Here is a 24,180-nt window from a genome sequence, read left to right on the forward strand (position 1 = left end):
AAAGGAGATCAGCCCTGGGATTTCTTTGGAAGGAATGATGCTAAAGCTGAAACTCCAGTCCTTTGGCCACCTCATGCAAAGACCTAACTCATTGGAAAAGTCTCTGATGCTGGGAGGAATTGGGGGCAGGAGGAGAAGGGAACAATAGAGGATGAGATGGCTGGATGGCATCACTGACTCGATGGATGTGAGCCTGAGTGAAATCCGGGAGTTGGTGATGGACAGGGAGGACTGGCATGCTGCGATTCATGGGGTCGCAAAGAGTGGGACATGACTGAGCGACTGAACTGAACTGAAGGAGACTGAGGACCAGTTGGTTTGGATGCCTGTCTTCCTCAGCTGGGCAGATGTGGGAACCTGGTCCTGAAGGAACTGACAACTGAGATTTGCCTCCTCTTAGCTAGGACTGGGACCCTGGAGGGTGAAAGCTGTGTCTTCAGACTTTCTTTTTCTTGTCAGGACAGACAGTAACATTCATCTGGTAGAGATTACAGGAACATCATTACCTGACCATGACCGAACCTCAAGAACAAAGACCTGACACCAAGAAGCCTGAAACAACTAACCACATCCATCCCTCATCTATTGCTTTTAAAGGGGCTTGCTGAAAGCTTTCAGTAACTTTGGGGTTTTTAGGGCATGAGACACCCATTTCATTGTATGAATCTGTAATAAACATTTTTCTGTTCCAAACTTTAATGTTTAGCATTGATGGGCCTTACTTTGCATTGGACACACAGATTTGGGATTTTGGTAACAATATCTCAGATTCACAGCTTTTGGTAACAATTTGGGACAGAAATCCAGAATGGAACCAAGAGGGAGATGGAAATGACAGACTATGTGTAAAGGATAAGAGCAAAACTGAAGAAAAAAAATGTAGTTAAATACATGTAAGAAAGAAAAATACAGAAGCAATAAAAAAATACAATGATGTGAAAAAAATAATCAAAATGATATAATAGATATTGAGGAAGATTGAATTCCTGACATTCAAGGAAGGAAAAGATTGATGACAAATTCCAAACACAAACTCTCACAGGGGGTCAGGGTTGAGGGAATTAAGAGCAAGAATGAGGTACTACATTCTTGAACACACCTGAAACAAAGGTAGACCCCCAAATGGCATAATTAACAGCAAGGTTTGAATGTTTCAGAGGCAATGGAAGTATACCTTCTCATATATCTTGTGACCAAGGCCAGAAAAAAGGGCTGAGACCTAAAACAGAGAGGTAATTGTTGCATCTCTAGTGTTAGAAAAATGTAAGAGAAGAAATTGGTAGAAACTAATACAGGAGCTAAAGAGCTTTTTGGTGAGGGTGAAAGAGGAGAGTGAAAAGCTGGTTTGAAATTCAACATTAAAAAACCTGAAATCATGGCATCCGGTCCCATCAATTCATGGCAAATATTAATAGAAGGGGAAAAAAATCAAAGCAGTGACAGGTTTTATTTTCTTGGGCTCCAAAATCACTGTGGACAGTGACTGCAGCCATGAAATTAAAGGACATTTGCTCCTTGGAAGGAAAGCTATGACAAACCTAGACAGTATATTAAAAAGCAGAGACATCACTTTGCCAACAAAGGTCCATATAGTCAAACCTGCGGTTTTTCCAGTAGTCATGTACACATGTGAGTTGGACCATAAAGAAGGCTCAGTGCCAAAGAACTGATGCTTTTGAATTGTGGTGCTGGAGAGGACTCTTGAGAATCCCTTGGACAGAAAGGAGATCAAATCAGTCAATCCTAAAGGAAATCAACCCTAAATATTCATTGGAAGGACTGGCGCTGAAGCTCCAGTATTTTGGCCACCTGATGCAAAGAGCTGACTCATTGGAAAAGATCCTGATGCTGGAAAGATTGAAGGCAAAAGGAGAAGAGAGTGACAGAAGCTGAGATGGGTAGATAGCATCACTGACTCAATGGACATGAATTTGAGCAAATTCTGGGAGATACTGGAGGACAGAGGACCCTGGCAGGCTGCAGTCTGTGGAATCACAGTCAGACATGACTTAGTGACTCAACAACAATGGCAACAAAAGTGCAGAGTCAAAGACCAGAGCAGGGTTCAAAATGAGGCAGGAGGAAGAAAATATTAATTCAAGACCACCTGTTAGATTCCCTCAATCTTAGCACTTGCTGCCATCTCATCTTAGTGTCTGTTTTTGGTATAGTCACTGTCACTGCCCCCTTGAACCCTGTGAACCCCTTAAGGTGTCTATCCCATCCACAATGCTAAAAGAAAACACATTTGAACAACAGAGAAAAGGATACTTGAGTTAAACATGATGTGGGAGGGGTAGGAGGGTGGGTCTTTCTAGCTTACAGTAGGTTTGTTGAAAGAATGAATGAACCAAGTGATAAAAGTGCTCTTAGACCACTCTTGACTAAGGACAAAAGCCTTCTACTAAAATAAACTAGGGTCCTTTCATCCATGTGCAGGAAACCCAGTCTCCTGACACCTGGTTATGGTGAAGGAAAATGCAGCATTTACTGTACAGTGTTTATTGCAAGGAGTCCAGGGTAGCTGGTGCTCAAACTCCAAACTACCTGGTGGATTTCAACATAAAGATCAGTTGAGAGAGGGAACTCAGGGTATATGATCAACTGGTACACAATCCTCTGATTGGTTGATGGTGAGGTAACAAGGCAGTGTCATAGAGGTTAACATGATTAATTCTTGGGCGCCGGTAGGTCTGTGCTCTACATGTTGATGCTCATCAACTAGTTAATTTCTTTCATTTGGTGGTGTTTTAGCATCTGTTAACTCAGGAAATATGCATCAGATACTATTATCTAGGTGCTTCACAGAGAAGCTACAGTAGTGAATATAAAGGAGGCATCTGTCTTGGGAAGGCCCCATTGGGTTCCTGCTCAGTTATAAGCACAGGACTGAAAAACAACCACACTGCTTACCTGGGTTTTAGTGGAAGCAGTTATTTAAAGTGTTGTTGGTTTTTTTTTTTTTCTTTTAATTAGAGCGTATTGAGTATTGTCACCCTGCTTATTTAACTACTATGCAGAGAACATCATGAGAAATGCTGGACTGGAAGAAACACAAACTAGAATCAAGATTGCCAGGAGAAATATCAATAACCTCAGATATGCAGATAACAACACTCTTATGGCAGAAAGTGAAGAGGAACTCAAAAGCCCCTTGATGAAATTGAAAGTGGAGAGTGAAAAAGTTGGCTTAAAGCTCAACATTCAGAAAACGAAGATCATGGCATCCGGTCCCATCACTTCATGGCAAATAGATGGGGAAACAGTAGAAACAGTGTCAGCCTTTATTTTGGGGGGCTCCAAAATCACTGCGGATGGTGACTGCAGCCATGAAATTAAAAGATGCTTACTCCTTGGAAGGAAAGTTATGACCAACCTAGAAAGCATATTGAAAAGCAGAGACATTACTTTGCCAACAAGGGTCTGTCTTGTCAAGGCTACGGTTTTTCCAGTGGTCATGTATGGATGTGAGAGTTGGATTGTGAAGAAGGCTGAGCGCCGAAGAATTGATGCTTTTGAACTGTGGTGTTGGAGAAGACTCTTGTGAGTCCCTTGGACTGAAAGGAGATCCATCCAGTCCATTCTGAAGGAGATCAGCCCTAGAATTTCTTTGGAAGGAATGATGCTAAAGCTGAAACTCCAGTACTTTGGCCACCTCATGCGAAGTGTTGACTCATTGGAAAAGACTCTGATGCTGGGAGGAATTGGGGGCAGGAGGAGAAGGGGACAACAGAGGATGAGATAGCTGGATGGCATCACTGACTCGATGGACGTGAGCCTGAGTGAAATCCGGGAGTTGATGATGGACAGGGAGGCCTGGCGTGCTGGGATTCATGGGGTCACAAAGAGTCAGAAACGCCTGAGTGACTGAACTGAACTGAACTGAGGGAGGTCATCAAGGGAATGTTACTGCAAATTAACCCATGATTGAGACCCAGGCAATAGGATACTCCTCACTCCCTCCCCTGTCCTTGGAATTTGTGTTCTGCTTGACTTTCCCACTCCCAGAAGCTGCACAAAGGACACAATATTGATATAAAAATGTGATATTTAGAATAACTGGATGATGCATGTGACTGAATTCAATTAGAGCCTCTATACAAAGTTTTAAGATTTGGTAGGTAAGTGAGGAAAACTACTTAACTTGAGGCTGAGGTAGGAAGTAAATGGAGCCCAGAATGAGTAGCTGGAGTGTCAGGCTGAACAATCAGAGCTTGTCTTCCCCTGATATTTTAAGGAAAAAGCTAATGACAGGAGTGGAGAGAAACTAAGCTCTGCTTGGGTAAAAAGATAAGATGATCACATCTTTTATTCTTGGCATCAAGGAGAACTAACCAACTGCACATGTCCAGGAAAGTTCCTCTGTAGTCAAAAAGTGAGGTGGCACTAACACATATGTTCTGCCAACCTCTCAGAGATTCTCACACTGGAATCCATCTCGGCTAAAAGATGCACGTGCACCTTAGGCAGGGCCCTCAAACAGGTCAGACATAGGAACAAAGCAAGATGATTCACTGGAGGAAAACAAAGACCTGGAAGACAGCCCCTGTATAAGCAACTTAAGCCACCCTTAGCACCCCTCTCTAGTGAGGACACCCACGCTCTTTCTCTGTTTAGAGCTCTGCTTTGCTTCTGTCCTAAATAAACTGCTCCTTTGCATGCTCTTCCACATGCACTGTGCTTCCAGTAAGCTCTGTGCCTGTTTCACAACCTTGGTCCATTTGAAAAATTCTTTTTTTTCAAAGAAGACAAGAGTCAGGGCTCTGCTTCTAGCCACTTACTCTGGTGGTCTAGTGGTTGGGATTCCTGGTTTTCACGCTTGTGGTCAGGCACAAAACTGAAATCTTGCTTCCAGCCACTGCACACTACTGTCACCTCAAGATCAAGGCCACCCAAGAAAAATCTCGTAAGAAACGTCCTTGCTCATTAAAACTGTTGTCTGCCCATCTGGAGTGGTTGCCTCTTTCTTTGGTAGCTGCCTGCCCTTCCATGTATGGGAACAGTTTCAGATTACAACTGGGAAGCTGTAGAGATTGTGACCCAACAGAATGGTTATATCGAATTAAAGTTTGATTACCTAATAAATACATGATGTCATACAAACATGAAGTTCTAAAATTTCCTATTCTTACAAAGACTTTTAATAGCTAATATCTCAGATGATTTTAATTACTAAATTAAAGAAAGAAAAGTAAAGAAAGAACATAAGCGACATTCCCATCACAGACCACAGATGCACCATTTAATCTCTTTATAATGCCAGCATCGAGGGACAGATGTAACATCTGTGATATAAATTAACTGTGCAATATTTATTAGTTTCCAAAAGGTGGTGATAGCTACATCCGCATTTAGAAAATGTCAAATCCTGTCTACCTCAGAAACTTTTAAGAACTGTCTGTTCATATGCCTAAATATTATCCATTCAACATATCCATCAAAAGAAAGTTGGCTATCATGCACACTGAAATAAACTCTCAAATAAAAAATAATATTTATACATTACAAAATTGGGGTGCCTGACCTAGATACCCAGTTCAGTTTAGTCGCAAGTCCTTGAAGAATTTATTTTTATCTATTCTTTATTTTCTGAGCTTGGATGAGATTTCTATCACCAGCATACAGTGAAAGCCTGTGGCTTCCTTAAGCATTGCTTCTCAGCTGTTAAAGTGTGAGTGTGCATCTTTGTTGGAGCCATTAAATGGTACTTCTAGCAGACACCTGTGCCACGGTGTTAAGAGATTCCCTTTTTAGTGTGAGGGTATAAATGGATCAGAGTTATTGGCAAACACCTTGACTTTTTATACATTTCCCCTTTAGCTTTGAGGATTTTGAGGTCCTGAGAGCCTTGATCAGCACATAGTTTATATCAGGGGAAGCCGAGCCACATGGACACACACAGTCAGACTTGAATGTATAAAAGCAGAACAGCATACTCAGTCTATGTGTGGTACAGTCTGATGCATCAGGATAGTAAAATTCTAGACATTTGGGGCAAAACACCATAAACTTCATGGTAATGTTCTATGAGAAATATGTATTCGATGAAAACTGGCAGAGAATTTGGGATTCAGGGATCTGTTGAAATCACTGTTTGCATTGGAGACCTGGAGCATTCTTGGAAGCACACTACCAGTCAATATTTTGTATTCTGTTTTTAACTTTTCCTCTGAGACTTGACATGGAAATAGTTCCCAGCTTACCTTGTTCCTGTAATCATTACTTGTGAGTACTTTTTACAAAGAGTCATCATCATGACATTATTTTGTCTTCAAATTTTAGCTTACAAAGGGATGGTCCATGTGATTACAGACATTGAGATAAAACTCAACGAAGATCAAACAAACTCAGGAATCCCTTTAAAAATAAAATTTTAACTTCATTCGATCATAAGAGGAAACACTGTCACCCTTGGAATCAGGAAATAAGGCAATAGTATCAAAAGTTTTTATTTTTGTTTATTTTCAAGGAAAAGAATAAGGACAGTCAAGCTTCCCTCTGACAGTGCTGCTGTGATTTGGCTTCATATTGACTCTTTTCATGCTGGGTTCCTGACAGTTTGACAGATTCTGTATCTTGCTTGAAAATCTGAGTCTGTGGAGAACCTTTTGATGGCATGGTTACATCCCTCCTCTGGGGAACATCATTCCTTTCAAGGCAGCTCCTGCTGGTGACTTAATATAGGTGTTTTTATATTGTAGGTGTTTCTGTGGGGTGACAAAGTTAAACTAGTGGCATATTGATGAATTCTGGGGGTTCTAGAGGACAGTATGACAGTCTGCTTTCTGGAATCATGAGCAGAGCTGGGTGACATTTAAAAGCAAGAGGATTGCATTCCCATGAAGATAGGTCATAGTAGAAGGCACTGCACTCATAATTCAATCAACAGTGTCACACACACACACCAAGCATAGTGTTTGGAAGATATATACACATTTTATGGAATAATGTAGATATATAAAGTATGTGAGGTATTATTTTAATAGTCTTGATCCTATCTTACTGAAATAAGCCATTTACCTATTTCCAAAACAAACAGCTAATTCCCTTGGGATAGAATGTTTGATTCATCACTTTATGTATAGCAATTCTGGCACATAGAAGATATCCACAAGATTGCTTTACTGTCAAAAGGGCTTCCCCGATGAATCAGTGGTATAAGAATCTGCCTGTAATGTAGGAGACACAGATTTGATCCCTGGGCTGGGAAGATCCCCTGGAGAAGGAAATGGCAACCCACTACAGTACTCTTACCTGGGATATCCTATGGACAGAGGAACCTGGTGGGCTATAGCCTGTGGGGTTGTATAAGGGTTGGATGCAACTTAGCAACCAAACAACAATAACTGATCAAGAAATAAGAAATAGTACATAACATAATTGAAGATAGGTAATAAAATAGATTGGTATTTGATAAATGATATGGAGATAAATAGTTCACCAAATGGAAAAAAAATTAAATTGTATATTATTCTCATATGAAAATAGGTTTTAGCTATATTGAAGGTTTAAGTGAAATAGTATGGTATCAAAACACAAGCAGAAAGAAAGGTTGCTATCTGATTTTAAGCTATAGAAAGACTTCAAGGATTTCCTATGCCTTGAAACAGAAACAAAAAAACACAGTAAAAAAATCACACACAAAAAAATATTTCAAGATAAAAAAGAGTATAACTAATAAAATAGATAAAGCAGATTTAATCCAATCCCTATCAAACTACTCATGACATTTTTTACAAAACTGGAACAAATAAACCTAAAATTTATATGAAACTGTTAAAAAAAAAATCCCAGAATTACCAAAGAAATCCTGAGGGAAAAGAGCAAAGCTGGAGGCACAATGCTTCCAGACTTTAGAAAATACTATAAAGTTATAGTAGTGCAGAACAGACGCATGGATCAGTGGAACAAAGTAGAAAGCCCAATAAGAGACCCACACACTTACGGTCAATTAATCTTCAACAAAGGAGACAAAAATATATGATGGAGAAAAGACATTCTCTTCAGCAAATGGTACTGGGAAAGCTGGATGGCCACATGTAAATCAATGAAATTAAAACACATCCTCATACCATATATGAAGATAAACTCAAAATGACTTAAAGGCTTAAATATAAAACATGATACCATAAAATTTCTGGAAAAGAAGGTAAAACATGCTCTGATGTAATTACTGGCAGTGTTTGCTTAGATCATTCTCTCAAAACAATAGAGATAAAAGAAAAAATAAAACATGGGAGCTAATTAAACATAAGTTTTGCACAGCATAAACAAAATGAAAAGCAAGCTAGGGACTAGGAGAAAAGATTTGAGAATAATGTGAGCAACATGGGTTTAATCTCTAGAATATACATATAGTTCATACAGCTCAATAGCAACAACAACAAAAAAATAAACAACCCAATCAAAAAATGTGCCAAACACCTAAATAGACATTTCTTCAAGAAGACATATGGATGGTCAACAGGTTCAAAAAGATGTCTGCCATCTCTAATTATTAGAGAAATGTAAATTAAAACTATAATGAGGCACACAAGTCAGAATGGTCATTATTAAAAACTCTGCAAATAACAAATGCTGGAGAGGGAATGGAGGAAAGAGAACCTCTCCTACACTGTTGGTGGGAATGGAAGTTTGTGCAACCACTATGAAAAACAGTATGGAGATTCTTCAGAAAACTAAAAACAGAATTACTATATGATCCAGCAATCCCATTCCTGGGCCTATATCCAGACAAAATTGTAAGTCAAAAAGATACTTGCACCCCTGTGTTCACAGGAGAACTATTCACAGTAGCCAAGACATGAAGAAAAAAACTTATATTTCCATTGATAGATGAATGTATAAAGATATGGTACATATATACAACCAAATACTACTCAGCCATAGAAAATAACAAAATGATTTGTAGCAATATAGATATAACTAGAGATTATCATACTAAGTAATCAGAAAGAGAAAGCCAAATACCATAAAACGCCACTTACATGTGGAATCTAAAATTTGACACAAGTGAACTTCTTTATGAAACAGAAACAGACTCAAAGACATAGAAAACAAACGTATGGCTACTAAAGGGAAAAGCGGGGGAGGGGGAATATTTTAGGAGTTTAGGATTAGCAGATTCAAACTGCTGTATATTAAATAGATAAAAAACAAGCTTCTATGATACAGCACAACCTATATTCAGTACTTTGTAATAAACTATAATGGAAAATAAATACATACATATGTGTGTGTGTGCATGCTAAGTTGCTTCAGTTGTGTCTGACTCATTGCGACTCCATGGACTGCAACACATCAGGCTCCTTTGTCCATGAATTCTCCAGGTGAGAATACTGGGGTCGGTTGCCATGCCTTCCTCCAGTGATCTTCCTGACCCAGGGATGAAACCCACATCTTTTATGTCTCCTGCATTGGCAGCCAGGTTCTTTATGCCTAGCACCACCTGGGAAGCCATGTATATATATTCCTTCAAATATATATATGTATATATAAATCACTTTGATGTACACCAGAAGCTAACACATTGTAAGTCAACTATATTCAATAAAAAAGTCATGTTCATAGCATATAGAGGGAAAAAAGTTAATAATCTCAATTTACAAAAACTTTTACAAACTAAGTTAAGCAAACTAAGTTATCCCAGCATAAAAAGAGACAAAAACTGATAACTTTCAATATAAAAGATACAAATGGTCAATAGCCATGTTTTAAAAATTGTAACACCTGTATGTAGCATTCAAAGAAATTCAGTGTTAAATTTGAAAAAATGTAGTCTATTAAATTAGAAAACAAAATAGTCAAAACAAGATATCCAGTGATAGTAAGAATACAGAGAAGCAGGCTATTTAATATGCTTCTGTGGGAAAGTACATTTCTGGAAGGCATTTACAATTATATCAATTAGGAATTAAATTGTCCATAGCAAACGCTGAAGTGGTACTGACTTAAGCCATTTAAGTTTTTTTATTTTCTCACATAATGAGAAAACCGGAGATGGAAAATCCAGGGATAGCATGGGAGCTCCTTAAAGACATAATCTCATTCTCATTCTGTCAATCTACCTGTCTGTCATACTCTCCTACACTTCCTTTGTGTGAATTACATATTCTTAGGTTGCTGTTTATTTTTCCCATGCTGTTGCTAGAACAGCAACCCTGAGAAGATTTTCTCTTGGTCACACTCTAATGCTAGAGCCAGAAGGAAACCATGACAACAAGGTCAGACTTCCTTTAAAAGAACTTCTCCAGAGTTCCAACTTAATTACATCTTAAAAAAAAAAAAAAAAACCTTTTTGTTTTTGTATTGGGATATAACCAATTAACAAACAATGCAGCAACAGTTTTAGGTGAATGGCTGATACGGATACATGTATCCATTCTCCATTCAGCCATACATATATATGTATCCATTCTTTGCCAAACTCCTCTCCCATTCAGGAAGCCACATAACACTAAGCAGAGTTCCATGTGCTATAGGATAGGTCCTTGTTGTTATACATTTTAAATATAGCAGTGTGTACACGTTGATTCCAAACTCCCTAACTATCCCTTCATCCCATCCTTCCCTCTACCCCTGGCAACTATGAGTTTATTCTCTAAGTCTGTGAGTCTCTTTCTGTTTTGTAAATTCATTTGTATCATTTCTTTCTAGATTCCATATATAGAGGATGTCATAAGATAGTACTCCTTCTCTGACTTACTTCACTTAGTATGATAATCTCTAGGTCATCCATGTGCTCCAAGTGGCATTATTTTATTATTTTTAATGGCTGAGTATTATTCCATTGTACATATGAACCACATCTTCTTTATCCATTCCTCTATCGATGTCTTGGCTATTACAGTGTTGCAAGGAACACTGGGGTGCATACATCATTCTGGATCATATTTTTCTATATATATGCCCAGGATTAGGACTGCAGAGTCATATGGTAACTATATGTTTAGTTTTTTAAGGAATCTCCATACTGTTCCCCCCCAGCATCTGTTATCAATTTACATTCCCATCAACAGTGCAAGAGGGTCCCCTTCTCTTCATACCCTCTCCAGCATTTATTTTTTTGTGGATTATTTGATGATAGCAGAACCGGATCAACTGGTAGTCTGGAAGCAAGTGCTTGTGGATAGCCAAATGTATGTAAAGATAGTTTATAAGAGATCATCAGACTGGACAGACAGTTAGCAGTCTTTGTCAAGTTCTCAGAGATTTTTATACACTCAATCCATCAGTATCTGGAGACTACTTTTCAGAATTAATCTTAAAAAAATTCCTAATATATATGTTTTAAAAACCTTTTACTAATATTTTTATCAAAACAGTAGTTATGAAAATGAAAAACTAGAAGCAAAGTAATTGTTTAATAATAGTGGACTAGATAATTTAATAAAATTTTGCCTATATTATTCATATACTAAAATAAGGCTTATAATATTTCAGCAAATAAAGCTAACAGTCAAGTTATATATAATATTGTGGGGGGAAAAAACCTTTAAATTTCTGTCTGCATCTATAGATATTTACACACACACTAAATGCCTAATATAAAATGTTCATAGTGCCTATGACTGGTTTGTGAGATTGTAGAAATTTTTATTTGCTTATCTTAGCTTATTTATGTTTTCTAAGTATTATACAATGATTGTATTATTTTAATGTTGAAAACTATATGATGCTATATTGGTAATGAAAAACAGCATTTATAGTAGATAAAGTCCAATGGAAATTCACAAAGGTGAGATATAAACTGGCCAATTTTTGTGGGGGCATATTTGAGATTTATCTGCTTCTTCAAATGTCTTCTGTCCCAACAGAAGACTTGTTATCCCAACTTGACAAGTTATTATTCTGTTTCCTAGAAACACAGTGTACTCTAGTAATAGGATGAGTTCTGCCCTTACAGTCAAATGGTCCTTCCTAAGTGAAAAATACCAAGCATTTTTTGTGTGAATTGCTTTTCTATTTTAAAATCATTATTTAAGATGGCATAATATATCCATATTTTAATTGTGATAGAGAAAATGTAATTTGTTGAAAAACCCTAAATAAAAAAAACATACAATAAAGTGAAATGGCACTTTAACAGTTCAGTTCAGTTCAGTCGCTCAGTCGTGTCCTACTCTTTGCGACCCCATGAATCGCAGCACGCCAGGCCTCCCTGTCCATCATCAACTCCCGGAGTTCACTCAGAACTCATGTCCATTGAGTTGGTGATGCCATCCAGTCATCTCATCCTCTGTTGTCTCCTTGTCCTCCTGTCCCCAATCCCTCCCAGCATCAGAGACTTTTCCAATGAGTCAACTCTTCGCATGAGGTGGCCAAAGTACTGGAGTTTCAGCTTTAGCATCATTCCTTCCAAAGAACTCCCAGGGCTGGTCTCCATTAGAATTGACTATATTATCAGTTACAAAATCTAAATATAATGACAGTTGAAAATGGTAAAAATAAAGGACTAAGTTATTAGGTGGGACGATTGTATTAAAATGCATATGCGATTTTTTTTAAAATAAAAAATAACTTATGCGGGGGAGGGCAGTGATAGTAGTAATCACCAGAAAAAGTTCTTATTTAGATCTGGATAAATAATTACATTAAATAATGCAAACTTGCCTGGAAAATTCCATGAATAGGGGAGCCTGGCTGGCTACAGTTCATGGTATCACAAAGAGTTGGATATGATTCAGTAACTGAGCACACACACATATGGAATACAACTTACAAGAGCTTTTCAAATTATATTTTGAAATATTTTATGGGTCATTTTGCAAAAATATAAAACTGTTAGAATTTGAAGAGCATGTATTGATCAGCAATAAGACTATGTTTTCATCTAGAAGATAAGATTCAGTAAGTGTACTAACAAAATAGTATGGGATTGTTACATTCCTGAAGTGTTTCTAGAAGAAATTTGTCCCAAACAATTACTCAGACTTTATAGGAAAAATGAAATGAATATAAAATAAAATGCACCGAACTTCCCTGGTGGTCCTGTGGGTAAGAATCCACCTGCCAATGCAGGAAACACAGGTCTGATCCCTGGACCTAGAAGATTCCACATGTCTTGACTGTGTGAATCACACTATCGAGCCTCAGAGAATTCTGAAAGAGATGGGAATACCAGACCACCTGACCTGCCTCTTGAGAAACCTGTATGCAGGTCAGGATGCAACAGTTAGAACTGGACATGGAACAACAGACTGGTTCCAAATAGGAAAGGGAGTATGTCAAGGCTATATATTGTCATCCTGCTTATTTAACTTATATGCAGAGTATATCATGAGAAACGCTGGGCTAAAGGAAGCACAAGCTGGAATCAAGATTGCCAGGAGAAATATCAATAACCTCAGATATGCAGATGACACCACCCTTATGGCAGAAAGTGAAGAAGAACCAAAGAGCCTCTTGATGAAAGTGAAAAAGGCCAGTGAAAAAGTTGGCTTAAAGCTCAACATTCAGAAAACGAAGATCATGGCATCCAGTCCCATCACTTCATGGCAAATAGATGGGGAAACCCTGTAAACAGTGGCTGACTTTATTTTTCTGGGCTTGAAAATCACTGCAGATGGTGATTGCAGCCATGAAATTAAAAGATGCTTACTCCTTGGAAGGAAAGTTATGACCAACCTAGACAGCATATTAAAAAGCAGAGACATTACTTTGTCAATAAAGTTCCATCTAGTCAGGCTATGGTTTTTCCAGTGGTCATGTATGGATGTGAGAGTTGGACTATAAAGAAAGGTGAACGCTGAAGAATTGATGCTTTTGAACTGTGGTGTTGGAGAAGACTCCTGAGAGTCCCTTGGACTGCAAGGAGATCCAACCAGTCCATCCTAAAGGAGATCAGTCCTGGGTGTTCTTTGGAAGGTCTGATGTTGAAGCTGAAACTCCAGTACTTTGGCCACCTGATACAAAGAGCTGACTCATTTGAAAAGACTCTGATGCTGGGAAAGATTGAGTGCAGGAGGAGAAGGGAACAACAGAGGGTGAGATGGTTGGATGGCATCACCAACTCAATGGACATGGGTTTGGGTGGACTCTGGGAGTTGGTGATGGACAGGGAGGCCTGGCGTGCTGTGGTTTATGGGGTCGCAAAGAGTTGGACACGACTGAGTGACTGAACTGAACTGAAACACTAAGCTGTGTGTCACAACCACTGTGCTTGTTCTCAAGAGGTCACAAGCCACAACCACCACGCCTCAGAGCCACAACTACTGAAGCTCAAACACCCTAGAGCTTGTGTTCCACAATAAAAGCAATTGCAATGAGAAGGCTGAAACCGAACTGGAGAGTAACACCCACTCTCCACAACTAGAGAAAAGCCCAGGCAGCAAAAAGACCCAGTGCAACCAAAAATAAATAAATAAAATTATCAAAAATACATATAAAATGGATCCTTTGCTTACCATAGTCATGGGCATAATGTCTGCCTATCTTTTCAGTCATCAGCAGACTTAACCTAGTTCCCCAATCAAATATTTGTTAATGAAAATTGTTTCCTATGTCCTGCATATTACCATTCTTAATTTCTTAAAAATTGGATTCAAGAGTCAAAACTGCATAAATGTAATCATTTTTCAGCCCAGGGATAATGTTTCATAGCCATGAAAACTTAGACTGCTCTTACTAACTCCGCAAGGACCCTGATGTCTGGGGTACACGGTTGCAAACTGCACCCAGGCTTTTTCTCCCTCCTTTACATAATCAATCATGCATGCACACAAGACAAGATGCTGTAATGTCTTATTCTGTGACCCCATGGACTGTAGCCCACGAGGCTCCTCTGTTCACGGGATTTTCCAGGCAAGAATACTGGAGTGGGTTGCTATGCCCTTCTCCAGGGGATCTTCACCCAGGGATTGAAACTGAATCTCCTACACTGGCAGGCAGATTCCTTACCACTGAGCCACCAGAGAAGCCCATTCAACCATCACCCCTTGGTTGTAACCTTAGAGTACTTTATAATCCAACAAATTAATTTCAGTTCAGCTGCTAGCAGCATCAGCAACTTAAGGGTCCTAAGTATGAGTTTTGCAACTTAAACCTTCACTGGTACCTGAGAGGAGACAAATCACAGAAGTCACAAAAATCAAATTAGGTATAAACTGGGAGAAATTTTCCCTATACCAGAGGACTTGGACAATAGAGCACAATCCAGTGGGCTAGTGGAGTAACAGATAAAATGGAGATGATCAGGAAGTGATGACAGGGACAGAGAAAGCAGGGTTTAGAGAGCACAGTGTGTGTGTGTGTGTGTGTGTGTGTACGTGCACACACACACACACACACACACACTTTGATGGAGGAGGGTCTGTCCTGTGGGCAATCCTGTGGTCATATCTAATTAGAGATAGAACAATGCATGGATGCTAGAAAAGATGGCAAAAAAGAAGAGAAGAAGCTAAGGAAAACAAGGTCGAAAATGTCATAGCTCAGAGACATTTCCATTACACAGAAGCAAAAGTAGAGGTGGCCCTTGAAAGGAAAAACCAGGAAGCTATCCTAAGTCATTTTCTCTCTCTGTGGACTTCTCCTAAGAGTTGGTCTCAAACTGGTAGAATAATTATACCCAGGAAATATTGTTCTCACTGACTTTATAACATCATAGTTAGATTCTACCACCTTAGTGGAAAATGTTCCAAGCTTTACAAGAAATAAGGTATTTTCAAGCTTGTCTTCAAAGTTTTATTTTTAGTGATATAGAAACATTATTTAAACTGCTTTATGTTATCTTATAAGTCAAAAATGTAATTATATTAAGGAAATTGTGACTCCAAAATTTTTAATATAAGGAAAAAGAAATACAAAGTCAAAAAAATAAGTGAAATCACTGGAATGTTAAAATTGAAAATACTATTTTTTTTAAGTTAGAATTTCTAGTTCTAGCAGTGAGCATCACTAGTGCCCAGATTTAGTTTTTAATATGACGGCTCATATTAAAAAAAAAGTGTGACTTCTTGAAAAATGGCCAATCCCAGATTTGGAAAGTTACACAATGAGACTAAGACATCTAACTGTAAAGCAAGGGAATTTTAAAAGCTAATGAAGAAACTGAAGGAGGATGGCAGGGGTGACAATGTAAGTTTTTAACCTCCTTAAATCCACCAATAAAAATAGAACAATCAGGACATTGAAATTACAAACAATGAACATTTCCAGTTAGAAGATAAAACAGAGTATCCTCATTATCTGAAGATTCAAGCAGATGGAGCATAAGTCGTTGTTGGGACATGACTTGTTTTGTCTAAGCTTTGATGGGAGAAGTAGAAAGAAGCGAAGAGATATCTGATAGACTTAAATCTCCAGCATGTGCTCACTGGAAAACATGGCAGGCAAAATTGAAAGCAGTTGCTAAACTGAGAACAGTTTTTCCAATCTTCATGTACTAGACATCCTAAGGCAAAAAAAGAAGGAAAAAAAAAAAAAACTTATAGGAAGCCTGAATTAATTAGTTGACACTGTGGAGGTGAAATTAATAAAATACAGATTGTAGGAAATTTCAACAGGGCAAGAGACATAATTTCTTAGACAAAAAATTTCAGGAGGGAAAAAATTATGAGGAGGGAATTTATAGATTTAAAAAGATTTATAAGGCATATCAATTCACTATGATTCATGGACTTTATTTGGATCTTGACTCAAATAAATAAGCAAAGTTTAAACCACACATACAACTCTTAAAAGACAATTATAAATTTAAACACTGACGAGATATTTAATGATATTTAAGAAAACTTTGTTAATAGATTTTAGGTATATAATGGTTTGAGAGTTTATCTAGGAGTCTTTAGAAGTACACTAAAATACTTATAAATAAATTATATATCTGGAATTCACTTCAAAAGATTATGAGAAGTACAGTTGGGACTATAGAAGCAATTAGTTTGGATATGTCGATAATCCTTGAGGCTAGTACAGAGTAATGTAGGATTTGTTATTATACTTTTTCTATTTTCTATATATTTGAAATATTCAAAATCCGGACTTAAGAAATAATAACAACTGAGTTAAGTTAAAGGACACAACAACCAACATGAAGAGATCCATCAACTTTGTATCACACTTATACAATTGTAAAAATTTGTGAATTAAAAAATAGTCAATTAAAACAATAAACCCAATGAAAATGGATGAATCCAAAATGCTATAGAGGGAGAAAGAAAGCTAGATATTGCCATTTGAGGTGGCAATGAAGCCAATCCACTCCTTGGAAAATTGATAACTGAAAGGAAAATATAAAGCAGTTACCCTAATTTTGAATTAGTAACTATAATCAAATAGGTTGATTCGATCAAATCAAATATTCCTGTTGGTGAGGGATAGTGCTACTTTAGAGAAGAAATAACAAAACAATAACAATAAAAAGCATCATCCCACAAACTCCTATAATGAAATATTAATTCAGAACAGGACTCTGTGTACATGCTAAGTCACTTCAGTCATATTCAAGTCTTTGCGACCCTATAGACTGTAGCCCACCAGGCTCCCCTGTCCATGGGATTCCCCACTCTTGAATACTGGAGTAGGTTTCCATGTCCTTCTCCAGGGATTTTCCTAATCCAGGGGTCAAGCCCACATCACTTACATCTCCTGCATTGGCAGGAGAAATATCAACAACTTCAGATATTTTCTTGGGCTCCAAACTCACTGCAGACAGTGACTGCAGCCACTGTTAAAAGATGCTTGCTACTTGGAAGAAAAGTTATGATAGCAGAGACGTCATTTTGCTGACAACAGTCCATATAGTCAAAGCTATATTTTTTTAAGTAGTCATGTACAGATGTGAGAGTTGGACCATAAAGAAGACTGAGCACTGAAGAACTGCTGTTTTAGAACTGTGGTGCTGGAGAAGTCTCTTGAGAGTCTTTTGGACAGCAAGGAGCTCAAACCAGTCAATCCAAAAACAAAATCAACCTGAATATTCATTAGAAGGACTGATGATGAAGCTGAAGCTCCAATACTTTGGTCACCTGATGTAAGCAGCTGACTCTTTGGAAAAGATCCTGATGCTGGGAAAGACTGAGGGCAGGAGGAGAAGGGGGCAATGGAGGATGAAGTAGTTGGATGGCATTACCAACTCAATGGACATGAATCTGAGCAAACTCTGGGTGATAGAGAAGGATGGAGAAGCCTAGTGTGCTGCAGCAAATGGGGTCTCAAAGAGTGGGACATGACTTAGTGAGTGAACAACAACAGCAATGTGTTAAAAATATTTAATGATCAGTTTTCTCAAAGTTTATGCTAAATAAAACATTATTAAAATAAAAATATTTAATTGAACATAAAATATTATCATTCTTGTATAATGCATTAACCTATCCAGAGACTGATTTAATTATCCAAAGTGGTGGCAAGTCTATTAGATGCTGTGGAAATCAGTATGAAGATTATTTTGAGAGGATTGAAAGGAAGCATTTAAGGAAGTTTGAAATCACAGTTCACAAATAGCAAAAAACAAAACCAAAAGCAAAATACATATACAGGTGACTCCAGCTGTAGTTGTTATAGATTCTTAAGGTGTTAGAGATACCTGGGATATTTTGCTGAAGATGTTGTCAAGTACCAGAACTTTGATTGCTTGTTTGTATTGTGTCTTTGAAGACTGAGCTGCAAAGAAGCTAAATACTGACATCCTTTGAATGGTGACATATCATGAAATATTCAGGATGGAGACTTTTTACCATTACCTCCTCAATCTCATTAACACTTTATGTTACTTTTTATGTCTATCTGCATCTGGACAGCTTTCTGTTAATGGGAAGGATATATCTAAACTTTCTAATTACCAAAGTAATGGAAAATTAATGCTTTTGCTAACTTTTTTCTCTTTGGGCTGTTTGTGTCTATTGGCTTTATTATTATATTTCTTTCTTTATATTTATTTGTTTTTATAAAAATTTTTAACTATGTATCTTGAATAAGCAAGTTGATAGTAACTTATATCTGTTCCAATACCAAAAACACATCAAAAATTTAATTTTATAAAGTAAGTCAGCACATCCATTTGCCTCTAGAAATGAACTAAATGTCAATTTTGAATTGTATTTTCAAAACTGATATATGAACCTTCCATAAATAGTGATTTAATGGTCCTCTAAGACCTCTATGAAAAGACAGACTTTTGCAACTTTCTACTCATACAAAAATATATATCCTAAAATTCTCTTTATGGATAAAAATGTTCTCAAAAGCATTTTCAAATTTCAGTTATGATGACAGGAAATCAGGAGACAGTATCTTTGCAAGTAAAGACTTTGTTTCCCAGTTTATGACACATTTGCAATAATAAGAAAGGGTTTTATTTTATATGAATAAGTTTTTAATGTAAAGAATCCTGATAATTTTAGGGATGATAAAATATATATACATATCTTTATATGCATTTATAAAGTCATTATAACTTTTGCAATTTAAATTTACATTGAATAACATCATAGTCAACAAAAGAGTCCAAAATGCAGTACTTGGATGCAATCTCAAAAACGACAGAATGATCTCTATTCATTTCCAAGGCAAACCATTCAATATCATGGTAATCCAAGTCTGTGTCCTGACCAGTAATGCTGAAGAAGCTGAAATTGAACGGTTCTATGAAGACCTACAAGACCTTTTAGAACTAACACTCAAAAACGATGTCCTTTTCATTATAGGGGACTGGAATGCAAAAGTAGGAAGTGAAGAAACACCTGGAGTAACAAGCAAATTTGGCCTTGGAGTACAGAATGAAGCAAGGCAAAGGCTAATAGAGTTATGCCAAGAGAACACACTGGTCATAGCAAACACCCTCTTCCAACAACACAAGAGAAGACTCTACACAAAGACATTACCAGATAGTCGACACCAAAATCAGATTGATTATATTATTTGCAGCCAAAGATGGAGAAGCTCTATACAGTCAGCAAAAATGAGACTGGGAGCTGACTGTGGCTCAGATCATGAACTCTTTTTATTGCCAAATTCAGACTGAAACTAAAGAAAGTGGAGAAAACCACTAGACCATTCAGGTATGACCTAAATTAAATCCCTTATGACTATACAGTGGATGTGAGAAATAGATTTAAGGGACTAGATCTGGTAGACAGAGTGCCTGATGAACTATGGACAGAGGTTTGTGACATTGTACAGGAGACAGGAATCAAGACCATCCCCAAGAAAAATAAATGCAAAAAAGCAAAATGGCTGAGGAGGCCTTACAAATAGCTTTGAAAAGAAGGGAAGTGAAAAGCAAAAGGGAAAAGGAAAGATATACCCATTTGAGTGCAGAGCTCCAAGGAATAGCAAGGAAAGATAAGAAAGCCTTCTTCAGTATCAATGCAAGAAATAGAGGAAAACAATAGAATGGGAATGACTAGAGATCTCTTCAAGAAAATTAGAGATACCAAAGGAACATTTCATGTAAAGATGGGCTCGATAAAGGACAGAAATTGTAGGGACCTAACAGAAGCAGAAGATATTAAGAAGAGGTGGCAAGAATACACAGAAAAACTGTACAAAAAAGATCTTCATGACCCAGATAACCACGATGGTGTGATTACTCACCTAGAGCCAGACATCCTGGAATATGAAGTCAAGTGGGCCTTAGGAAGCATCACTACAAAGCTAGAGGAGGTGACGGAATTCCAGTTGAACTCTTTCAAATCTTGAAAGATGATGCTGTGATAGTGCTGCACTCAATATGCCAGCAAATTTGGAAAACACAGCAGTGGCCACAGGACTGGAAAAGGTCCGTTTTCATTTCAATCCCAAAGAAAGGCAATGCCAAAGAATGCTCAAACTACCGCACAATTGCACTCATCTCACACGCTAGTAAAGTAATGTTCAAAATTCTCCAAGCCAGGCTTCAGCAATACGTGAACTGTGAATTTCCTGATGTTCAATCTGGTTGTAGAAAAGGCAGAGAAACCAGAGATCAAGCTGCCAACATCTGCTGGATCATGGAAAAATCAAGAGAGTTCCAGAAAAACATCTATTTATGCTTTATTGACTATGCCAAAGCCTTTGACTGTGTGGATCACAATAAACTGGGGAAAATTCTGAAAGAGATGGAAATACCAGACCACCTTACCTGCCTCCTGAGAGATCTGTATGCAGGTCATGAAGCAACAGTTAGAAGTGGACATGGAACAACAGACTTGTTCCAAATAGGAAAAGGAGTACATCAAAACTGTATATTGTCATCCTGCTTATTTAACTTATATGCAGAGTACATCATAAGAAACACTGGAGGACACACAAGCTGGAATCAAGATTGCCAGGAGAAATATCAATATCCTCAGATATGCAGATGACACCACCCTTATGGTAGAAGGTGAAGAAGAACCAAAGAGCCACTTGATGAAAGTGAAAGAGGAGAGTGAAAAAGTTGGCTTAAAGCTCAAAATTCAGAAAACTAAGATCATGGCATCCAGTCCCACCACTTCATGGCACATAGACGGGGAAACAGTGGAAACAGTGTCAGACTTTATTTTTCTGGGCTCGAAAATCACTGCAGTTGGTGATTGCAGCCATGAAATTAAAAGATTCTTACTCCTTGGAAGGAAAGTTATGACCAACCTAGACAGCATATTAAAAAGCAGAAATATTACTTTGCCGACAAATGTCTGTCTAGTCAAGGCTATGGTTTTTCCAGTGGTCATGTATGGATGTGAGAGTTGTACTATAAAGACAGCAGAGCACTGAAGAATTGATGCTTTTGAACTGTGGTATTGGAGAAGACTCTTGAAAGTCCCTTGAACTGCAAGGAGATCCAACCAGTCCATTCTGAAGGAGATCAGCCCTGGGATTTCTTTGGAAGGAATGGTGCTAAAGCTGAAACTCCAGTACTTTGGCCACCTCATGCGAAGAGTTGACTCGTTGGAAAAGACTCTGATGCTGGGGGGCATTCGGGGCAGGAGGAGAAGGGGACGACAGAGGATGAGATGGCTGGATGGCATCACTGACTCAATGGACGTGAGTCTGAGTGAACTCCGGGAGTTGGTGATGGACAGGGAGGCCTGGCATGCTGTGATTCATGGAGTTGCAAAGAGTCGGACATGACGGAGCAACTGTGAACTGAACTGACCTGAAAGATACTGTTGGCTATCACTGTTGAAATATGGAGGTCATGCTAGTGGGCAGCATGGAGGTATCTAGCAGGCAGAGGCCAAGAATATCCTATAATGCACAGGACAGCAAAGAATTATCTCACACAAAATGCCAGGATCACCAAGATTGTACAAACTTTATCTATCTCTATACTGAAAGAAAAAATATGTACTGTATATACTTAGTTGGATAAAAGGAGAAAGGAAACTAGTATTTTTACAAGATTCCATATTAGAAGTTGGGTTCCCTGAGTGCACAGTGGTAAAGAATCTGCCTGTAGTGCAGGAGACATGGATTGGATCCCTGGGTCAAGAAGATCCCATCAAGAAGGAAATGGCAACCCACTCCAGTATATTTGCCTAAGAAATCCCATGCACAGAGGACTCATAGGCTACAGTCCATGAGGTCGCAAAAGAGTCTGGCACAATTTAGGAATTATACAGCAATGACAACAAGTATTAGAAGTTACATAGAATCATAACAAATCTATAATACTTGTGAAGCCAAAATGGAGACATTCTTCTAGGCACTGTGCAACACTGTGTATGATTTTGTTAGCTACTCATAACAACACTATGAGGTATGTATTGATTCATAAACTGGCCTCTGTACATATATGTCAAGGAGAGAATGAAGAAAAAGGCAGACCACTCCAGATTGGTAGGTGGTAGTTTTAATAAGTAGGAAATTTACCGATGAGGCTTGTCTTGGGTGCAGCAAGATGAAAAGATCTACCCACCCACACAACCACCAGAATTTTGAAAGTTTATATAGAAATCTTGATGGAGTTCAGTCCAAATAGTCTCAACATTGCTCTTCAAGTCTGAGTCCTTGAAATGGCTTCTAGTATAAGAAGAGTAGGTATATTGCACATTGCAAGGACAGGGAGAAGCTGGGAAGCCTCCAGTTGCCTGGGTCCCATTGGCAGGTAAACCATCCATCACATCCTCCTAATGAGCCCCTCCCAACAGTACCTAATAATTAAGTGCACGTATACCATGTCATGCATGCATATTCAGTCTTGTCCGACTCTTTGCGACCTCATGGACTGTGGCCTGCAAGGCTCCTCTGTCTGTGAATTTTCCAGGCAGGAATACTGGAGTGGGTTGCCATTTCCTACCTTAGGGGATCTTCCCGACTCAGGGATTGAACCCTTGTCTCCTGCCTTGGAGATTATTTACCACTGTGTCACCCAGGAAGTCCTAACTGCATATTCATGCATGCTATGTCGCTTCAGTCGTGTCTGACACTTTGCCACGCTATGGATCGTAGCCTGCCAGGCTCCTCTGTACCTACGGAAACTGATTTAAAAACTAGCTTAAAGATACTAAGTGATAAACTGGACTTAGATCTAAACAGGTTAAAGAATTTACAGCAAACTGTTAAAAAAAAAAAGGGTTTTTTTCTATAAGGATTAGAAGTATTCCCTTTTTAGAAATTTGTTAACTTTTTAAACAGTAATTTATTTTTTATTAGTTTTATCAAGTAAAATATTTTTTACAAGTAAGGCAATACTATATGATGTAAAAAGGCAGCTCTTTTTCTCACTCCTCACTGCATCTATCTTTATGCCCCACTTGTTGAAACAATCATTTTTAACTTTTTTAGCTATTTACATTGTACTTGCTTCCATATTCTCAAAAATAAGATCATAATTTTATCTATGGACTTTCTGCAATAGAGTATTGGACTGAGCTTCATGTGGCCTCATGCAAATAATAAATGTTTGTCTCTGGGCCTTTCACTGTAGCTATATTACAGTTTCCATTAAATCAATATTACTGTCTTTATCCTACAACTATATTAAAAATATAGCTTGAAATTTACTTTGATTAACGTTGTGTTTTTTTTTCCTCAAGTCAATAATTAAGTAATTATATTGTTGGCTTCCTTTCCTTTTTAATGATCACTAATTTATCTCCAGGCTCTCAACTAAAAGTTCACCCTAATACCAATAAGTATATCAGGTCAATCATCTGCACTATTTTAATTTTTTTCCTTGAAATCTCTCCTTACTTTCTCTCTTCTCTTCCCCAGAAGATGCTGATTATCCTCTGCCCAATATGGAACAAATGTCTTAGCATGTCTCTCCCCTTC

The sequence above is a fragment of the Bos grunniens genome, chromosome 2 (genome assembly GCF_055505025.1).
Source record: "Bos grunniens cultivar Pamir isolate PY7600 chromosome 2, Bosgru_T2T1.0, whole genome shotgun sequence".
Classification (NCBI taxonomy): Eukaryota; Metazoa; Chordata; class Mammalia; order Artiodactyla; family Bovidae; genus Bos; species Bos grunniens.